At 35.8% G+C, this 7,500-nt stretch overlaps 1 long non-coding RNA gene across 3 annotated transcripts; it reads right to left on the bottom strand.

Moving 5' to 3' along the window:
• Positions 1-2,734: 2,734 nt before the first annotated feature.
• LOC140856038 (uncharacterized) lies at positions 2,735-5,221 on the bottom strand. 3 transcript variants are annotated; one of them, XR_012139448.1, is made up of 4 exons: positions 4,786-5,221; positions 4,616-4,692; positions 4,128-4,201; positions 2,735-2,819 (listed from the first exon to the last, which is right to left on the bottom strand). It is a non-coding gene; the product is annotated as an uncharacterized lncRNA (long non-coding RNA). The 3 variants fall into 3 exon arrangements; XR_012139447.1 differs by having other exon boundaries at positions 2,738-2,868; XR_012139446.1 differs by lacking the exon at positions 2,735-2,819 and adding an exon at positions 3,436-3,695.
• Between the last annotated feature and the right edge of the window lie 2,279 nt (positions 5,222-7,500).

The following is a 7,500-nucleotide window of genomic DNA, read 5'->3' on the forward strand; positions in this document are numbered from 1 at the left end:
TTTGTCAGATCTTGATTTTACCTATTGCTTCTTTGAACTCCTCTCTCGTTAGTGGGTTTTAGATCTGGAAGCTCATTTTTACTGAAATCTGAACGTTTATATCTAAATTTTGGATCTAATTATATATATGTTTAGAGTAATGAAGTAGGTAAGCATCGATCCCTTGATGATTTAATTTGATATAAGATTTGATATCTATGATATTTTTGACAGATCATTCTAATGAATATTATTCTACCTTTATAATTTGTAGTTTTTTATTGATCAATAGGGTATTTATTCTTGATTTCTGATCATGTTGGCATCATTTTATCTTTGCGAATGTTCGTTATGTTATCATTGTGAATGTATTCTCTAGCACTATGATGGTGGCTATAAAATTTCTAGTCATATATTCTCAAGTTCGTCCAATTATCTTCTGAGGAATCAAATATGGTTGCTATGGTCTTGTAGAGGTATTGCAGTGGGTACTGGATAGTATTACTTTCTAGATATTAGCATGTTACTGCGGCATCTGCATCTGCTTCTTAATTCTGATGGATAGTTCTTTTCATGGTTTGTTTAACATAAGAGAGTCAATATATAAAGGGTGTTTGGGTTTATTTTTAGGTTCCATAATGATAAGGATTGTATCATCTTTGCATCGGATATTGATTGCTTGATTATCTATTTATGCATCTTCATTTTACTTCAAGGCATTTGAAGTCTTATGAATTCTTTAAATCATTATATTTTGTCAAAGCTGAAACTACTTATCAATATTTTCATTATAAGCTCATGATATCGAGTATATTTAAAAAAAATTTTAAATCTGAGTTTTCTACTCTAATGGGTTGTATATTAAATTTTAATGTTAGTCAAATCATGATCTTCTTCGATGCTATTGTTATAAGTTATGAAATCTAGGATAAAATATCTATACAATTCAACATATACTATTTGAGTATTATGATGATGAATCATGCCGTCCGTCTATCGAATTTCTGCGCTATGTCCCCTCCCAGTTCCCTAGCTCACACCCTCGTCTTCTCCTCTTCTTTGTATGCCTCCTCTCCTCTATTGATAAGGCGACGCAGCTTTGAAAAGTTTGTTGTTCAGCAGACAAACCGGCATGCAGCCATCATTAGATGGAAAGGAGAACAAGACAATGTGGGAGGGATCTTTCCCTAGGTTGGCTTCTAATTTCTTTCTCAAGATTGGCTGGGTTCTCTTTCTTGTTCTTCTTCTTGTCCTAGGTCTTCTAGATGGGTAATGAGGGTGATATTGTGCTTCTTGCGATCTTTTATATATTTTATCCTTAATACATCTTAATATTTATTTTATGATTTTTCATATAAAACATGCCCTATTATTCTTTTCAAAGCTGCTTGAGTCTAGAAAGAAGATCTAGGAGGTAAAAGTTCAATCTAACTATCCAATCGATAGATTGGAGGTATCTATAGCTTCGTATCATCGAATGAAAGGATATAGAAAATAAATCTGTTCTCGAGAATTCAAATTAGTATATCGAAATATTACACTTCCACATCAATTATAATTATTTTTATATTAAATTTATATAATAATATTTTATTTTTCTTCATTATAGGATGCTAAGATATCTGACTCTCATCCATCACTGGCTGGAGAGGACGTATAGGAGCAGAAGGAGGGATGACGGTAGGGGTTCGAGGTCGGGCCACTATCGGACCTGCTCTGACCCGATGGTGCCAGAATTAGATGTTCTGGGCCGCATGCATGTTACACTGATGTTCGGACAGTGTGGGATCACTGACACGATAGAGCGCGTCTGAGTTTTAGAGCAGGTAGGAATTATTAATAATTTTTTTACTTATTTAAATATTTATATTTAGAAGCTTCACATGGTTTAAACTTGAATCCGAGAAGGAGATCTAGAGGTAAAAATTCAATCTAATCATCTAATAGATGGACCGGAGTATCTATAGCTCATATCATCGAATGAAATGTGGTAAAAACCAATCTGTTCGAGAATGCAAGAATAGTATATCGAAAAATATATGCCTTTGTATCTATATTATATATTTTTTGTATCGAAACTTATTAATAATATTTTATTATTTTTATTACAGAATTCTGAACATCGACCTTCAATCCACAAGCTGTTGGAGAGGACGTACAGGAGCAGAAGGAGGACGAAGAGGATCTCACATGATTTTTTTTTGATGTGTATACAATTTTGATACTTGTAAAGTAATATAAATTTGTAAAATTGTATACTTTATATTTTTAATATAATTATATAATTTTTATTTATGATTGTGGTAAATAATTATTATTTTATTTATAACAGATTTTAAAAAATATAATTATTTATTACTGTGATTAAAATAACTTTTAAAAGATTTAATTATAATTTTTTTTAAAAATAAAAAAAAAAAACTATTAATAAAAAATAAACTATTATAAAATTTTAATTAATAATAAAATAAAATAAAAAGTATAGCGATTGTATTTTTCGTCGCTAATAATGATTATTAGTGATGAAATTTTACTGTCGTTAATATGATAATTAGTAATAAGATTATTTTTAATAAATTTTTAATAATAATTAAATAATTATTGATGATGGCAGTTAGCCGTCGCTATAATTTATTTTTTTATAATGTTCCTTCCCTGTTGCCAACGCGTTATGTACTCAAATCATCCACGGACCACGGTGCTCCAATTGGACAACTCTGGCAACCCTCCTTTCCCCTCTGTTCGTTCCTCCTCATCGCTAAGCCTTCATCAATTTACTCTAAGTGTTGCACTCTGCATCTGGCCCGCCAGGTGTTCAACGACATGGGAGATGTTGTCTCCTGCAAAGCGTTCCCCAACGCTTATGCCTGTCTTGATGCTGATATAAATCTTGCAAGCAAAATATTTGAAGAAATGCCCAAAAGGTGGGATGTCACAATTTTCTCTCCAAATAAAATTTATCGTAAAATAGCAGATTTAACGCTCATGCATATTAAATGTTCAGCATAAATTTGTGTTTGATTTGTGGCCCTTGAGATATCAGACTTTCAATTTGTCTTTAAATAAACCTATGTAAAACAGTGCTAAAAAATACCATAATAATGACAAGCATTTGTTGAGTGTTTTATCCTGTAAAAGATCAGCAGGCATTGCAGCATGCACTTTCATTTCAGAGAATCATAACAATTTCTATATGATAAAATTATATGAATGATGCATTATACATTTACCTTTAGTCCAAAAGAATGAGTATCATTATACTCTGACAGCAAATTTAAGTGAATGACAAAGCACTCAACAAATCCATATTCCAAAATTCACAAGAGTGATTAATGTTTGGAACTATAACAATTAGAACAACTGGCTATACTAATTTTGTGAAGCAAACTTAATGATGTTATCTGATTCTATTTCAGATATATCAGAGAGCTAAATAATTTTTTCCTTAAACTCTCGCCAAAATACCACTTGATTTATTTGTCACAGATCGTTCAGTTGGTACCCCTGAAACTCCAGGACAGAGAGAGGATATGTGGCATTCACACTGCATTTCAACCCTTTATCTTATCATACATGCATGATGACTATCTAATAAAAATATTATTCAATAGATATAGTGCACATATATCTCTTGCTCATTTTATCCTATCCCAGTGAGCTGAATTCTGTCCCATCTCATCCCCATTTCCGTCTGGACTTTCCCTTTTCTTAGGTCTCTGAAAAGATAACATAAAACTCTCCAACTCAACTTTTATCATACAGCATGTGGTATATGATAAAATGATGAGAATTTGTAATCAATTAATACGAAAGGAAGATTTCAATAGGTGTATGATTATGAAAGAAAAATATTTTACATGCACCAAGAAGTATGCCCAGAACATAGCTAATGTAAGAAACACATAAAGAACTAGTTCAATCTTACAGGATATTCTAGTTTCTTGAAACCCATATATTGAACAAACTATTGGAAATACCCATTGACCAGCCTATCACTACTTGATGCAAAGGATGCATAGAAGTATATGAAGCATATTGGGGCAATGCAAGTACAAAATCAGATTGATGAAACCATATATTCCACATGCTTGTCATCCCAGATTTCTGAAAGTACGCTAAATACATCTAGCATAATTACCAATACCAACCTTACAAGCTCGCGAAGAAACACTTCTTTGCGGGTGTACAAACTATGAACCATCAAATCCAATAAGCGGCTGACCTACAAATATCATATAACAAAAATTAACAGAAGCAGGTCAAACATATAACCAAAGCTCATGATGAATAGATATAATGGGAAGAAAAAAAGATCGAATTACTGACTAAATCAAGAAAATTTCATACTAGTAATTACAGATCCTTACCAAATTTGCAGATTAAATCGAGAAACCAAAAAAAAAAAAAAAAAGCTGATTCGAGGGTATTTTCATATTAGTAATTACAGATCCGATCAAAAAGATCCCCATCAAAATCTCTTAGATCCAAGAATAAAATTTGACAAAACATCAAAATGACTCCCAGATTCAATGGCAATGCTGTCTAAGGGGATGATCGAAGGTATTATAAGTAGAGATGATACAATATAAGTAGAGAAAAATCCTTGATCATCACTCATGATCATTGGAGCTCTTACCTTGAGTGTATACAAGGGGGAAAAACTCTGTTCGAAATCTTACAATCTCCACCAAAGGAGTTTCTCCTACGATGATCCTTCATAATCATAAAATTATAAATTAAAAAAATAGTATAAAAAATAAAAATGTACTATGCTCGGGAGAAGAAGATGAATAAAAAAAAAACCACATTTAATCAACGGCACCACCACATTTGGGAGAAGAAGAAGAAGCCGGAGAAGGAGGAGGAGAAGCCGGTGGATGAAGAAGACCGAATGTGATAGGTGTGAGGTGGTGGCTGAGATTTAGGACACTAGAAAGATATTTACAGCACTAAAAAAAGACTTAGGGCACTGGAAGGAGCTCTATAGCAGAAGCAAACAGAGAAGGATCGACGAAGATGATGAGATTTAGGATAGAGTAGATTGGATTTTATATCTGGGATTTTTGGATCCCGACGACACCTATAAGAGTCGTGTAAATTCCATTGCAAACCCCACCAAAAGCTTAGTTTCCAACGATGCTAATAAATGCCACTTTGAAATCAATTATTACAACCCAATTCACTCTTGAAATGCGTTGATGTTTCACAAGCGCCAGAGGGATGGGCGGAAGGTTTAAAAATTCTCGACACTAATAACTAGTGTCGCCAGATAAAAGCCGGCAATTCCTCCTTTTTTTTTGTGGTGTATATACTTTCATCATTCCACTAGGCACAATAGAATTCAATAGAACCAGTCGCCCTCTAGGCAAAAAATAGAAGATATTGTATAGATTTGTCAAGTATTGTTGGATCATTTTGAACAAAGATGAACACAACAAGTTGACCCTCTTTCTGACCAGTTGCCTCTGGTCTTGGCTATTGTCACTCCTTCCCAAAATGAGTACTTCATTGGAGGTGTTACTGAGGATGAAATTGAGACTGTTATCAAATCTATGAACTCTAATAAGACCCCGAGCTAGATGGATTTTTCTCTCTATGTTTCAAGTCATTTTGGGCCCATTATCAAAAATGATGTTATCCATGCTGTTTTTTTGCTCAACAACAATGCCGCAATCGTAGAAGCAAACCTTTATTGCTTTAATCTCCAAACGATCTATCCCAATGTTAGTTACTGATTTTGAGCCTATAAGTTTAAACCTACAACTATCTTAAACCTCTAATCTCTACGTTAATCCAGCTAACCATGGTGCCTTTGTCCTAGGATGGCATATTACTGAAAGCATTCTTATTATATAAGAAATTATGCACTTATTAATGCATGCACCTCGGTCTCAAAGTTTAATGGGGCTTAAAATTGATGTAGAAAAAAGCTTTTGATAGAGTTAATTGGGCTTTTCTTTCCTATGTATTATATCATTTTAGTTTTCATCCTATGTTTATTGAAGTTTTCTTATATATCTTCGCTCCACAATTTGCTTTGTTAATCAATGGTGTTCCAACTTCATGGCTTCACGCCACTATGGGGCTTCGGCTAGGCTATCCTCTATCACCATTCCTCTTTATTTTTTGCTCTAATATCTTGGCCAGTTTTACTTCATCTAGCCACTACAACTCAGGTTTCTAGGGTTTATCGAACAAGTCGGGCTGGCCCACTTATAGCCCATATATTTTTTGATGGTCACTGCTTCTTAGTTGCTCGGGCTATGGTTCATGACTATGTGTGTTTAAACTTCTCATTAATTTATCTTATGCAACATCCAGGCAAGCTATTAATATGAAAAAGTCTCATATTTAGCCTATTTACTGATAACTCACTTAAATATCCAATAGTTTGTGTTATGGGTACCCCTTTAAAGACTGATACTTCGACATGCCTAGCAATCCTTCTTTTAGGTAACCGTTTGAAATATCTTGATTTTGTTCACTTGGTCCCCAAAAACAGAGTCTAAAATTGATAGTTGGCAATCAAAGACTCTCTCTTTTGAGAGTAGTGCAATTTTGTTACAATCAGTTTTAACTTCTATACCCATATACACGATGTCTTCCATCTATATCCCTTTTCTCTTTTGCATACACTTGAGAAAGAATTTTGTGCTTTTTTCCAAGGGCACTCTACTGATCATCAGGATTTGCACTTACTTTCTAGGTCTACATTCTGCTCTCCTAAATTACTGGATGGGCTGGGAGTTCATTCTCTATGGTAGCGTTTGGTTGCTGGGAATAAAGTGGAATAAGGACTTATTCCATCTTATTCCCCAAAATACACTATAAAATGATAGTAGAGCCCGCAGGCTTTGTTGGGTGGATGTCAGGCCAGGACACCACCTTCCAAGACCCTTTCAGTACCACGCGATGCAGCAGGAAGAAAGAAGAAACAAAACAGAAGGAAAAACAATCAAAATACGTGGATCAGCCACAAAAGGGCTCGCCTCCACGGGGCATGCAAACTTCACTATGAAAAGAAAATTTTACAAGAGGAGACCTCACCCTCAACCCTTGTACACCCAATTCTCTCTCACATGAAGTTTCCCTCACAAAAGCTCTCTCTCTCTTGGAGACCCCCTGAACCCCTGAAGAGCCTGGCGACCGCTGTCCAGGAGCCTCCTGCTCCTTCTCTCACAGCCCCTCACGCCTCTCTCTCTCCTCTCGGTTCGTACGCGGCGAGAAAACAACCACACGTACTTCTCTGTTCGTCTCAGGCCTTTTTAAAGGCTTAAACCTTGATTAGACACGGATTAGGAGTCCTAAACAAAGCCAAAAACCCCTCCGGACCGTTGGATCAAGACCGGGAGCGTCCTCGGCCCTTCGATCGCGCTCCGGTCCACGAAATAGGGCCGTGGACCGCGAGAATCGCGTGGGAAACGCCCACGCGGTCCGCAGACCGCGCCGTGGACCACCTGGTCCACGGTGGACCGGGGCAAGGGCCAGCAGGCCGCTGGCCTGGGCCGGCCCGCGCGCGCG

Source organism: Elaeis guineensis, chromosome 3 (genome assembly GCF_000442705.2).
Source record: "Elaeis guineensis isolate ETL-2024a chromosome 3, EG11, whole genome shotgun sequence".
NCBI lineage: Eukaryota > Viridiplantae > Streptophyta > Magnoliopsida > Arecales > Arecaceae > Elaeis > Elaeis guineensis.